The following is a 1,135-nucleotide window of genomic DNA, read 5'->3' on the forward strand; positions in this document are numbered from 1 at the left end:
GAAGAAAAAAATTTTTGCCCCCAACAACACAGAAATCCATAATGTAAAGGCCATAAAAATTTGCAGCACAGGAGCGCCTGGCTGGCTCAGTCAGTAGAGCATATGACTCTTGGTCTCACGGTTGTAGGTTCGAGCCCCACGTTGCATGCAGAGATTAGTCAAAAATAAAATCTTAAAAAAACCCCAAGATTTGCAGCACAGTGAGAAGGTGTCTCTGTTCCTTCTCATTGTATAGAAAGTATGTGAATTGTGTTGCCCAACTCAATCTATGCCCAACTCTTGTCACGTTCTGTTCTGTTCCTCAAATACAGAGAAGCTATGCTTCCAACTGGAGTATCTGCAGGGTTACAGACTGTCAAAGGGAACAAGTCAGCAGCAAAATCTTTGAAATTGTCCAAGTGGGACTCCAGTTGTCTTTAAGGATGTAGAGGCAGATGAGTCCTTAACTGTTGATGTTGTAGTGATAGATTCTGGTGTGGAAAGTAACTTTTGGTGGCTTACATGGATAATCCGATGAAAATGTGATATCCAGAAAAACCACACCACCTTCACACACAGAGGCTGGTGGACCAAGTATAGTTAACTTCCATTCATAAATGTTGTCTGCTTTAGGACCAGCATGGCAGTTGGGAGGAGAAACATGGATGACTTCAGTTAGCTCCTTCTGAAGTCTTTTCACACGACTGGTGGGTAATTTAGTAGTGGTATTCCTAGACAGTTTGGTGTTTTTGTGTTTTGTTTTGTCTTGTTTTGTTTTGTTTTTCCTGCTGGGTGACAGAAGATATTCCTTCTTGTTGTCCTTCAGGCTCTGGAACAGCTAGATTTCTCTGATGTGCCCCTGAACTACCATTGCCAGTGCTGGGGCTCTCATCATTGGATCATTGCCAATCACTGTACATCTTGGGGAAGTTATTCCTTGGAAAATTCGACTGCTCATCTGGCCTGTTCATACAGTCCTACAGTGTGGGATTAGGAGAGGGGGAAAAAAAAAAACCTTCCTTAAAGAAATACAGGCAGCTGGGAGTGGGGGTTGAGGGAATAGGAAGAAAAAAAAAAAAAAAGAAGCCAAGGAGATTTGGGCTGGGGAGTGTGGCAAATTGAAAGGAGGGGGGATTGTGTCCCCTAGGAATTTTTT

At 42.9% G+C, this 1,135-nt stretch overlaps 1 pseudogene; it reads right to left on the reverse strand.

The window, feature by feature from the left end:
• Window positions 1-266: 266 nt before the first annotated feature.
• On the reverse strand, window positions 267-899 carry LOC132669732 (ubiquitin-conjugating enzyme E2 E3 pseudogene; annotated as a pseudogene).
• Between the last annotated feature and the right edge of the window lie 236 nt (window positions 900-1,135).

The sequence above is a fragment of the Panthera onca genome, chromosome B3, assembly GCF_046562875.1.
Source record: "Panthera onca isolate mPanOnc1 chromosome B3, mPanOnc1 haplotype 2, whole genome shotgun sequence".
Taxonomy (NCBI): domain Eukaryota; kingdom Metazoa; phylum Chordata; class Mammalia; order Carnivora; family Felidae; genus Panthera; species Panthera onca.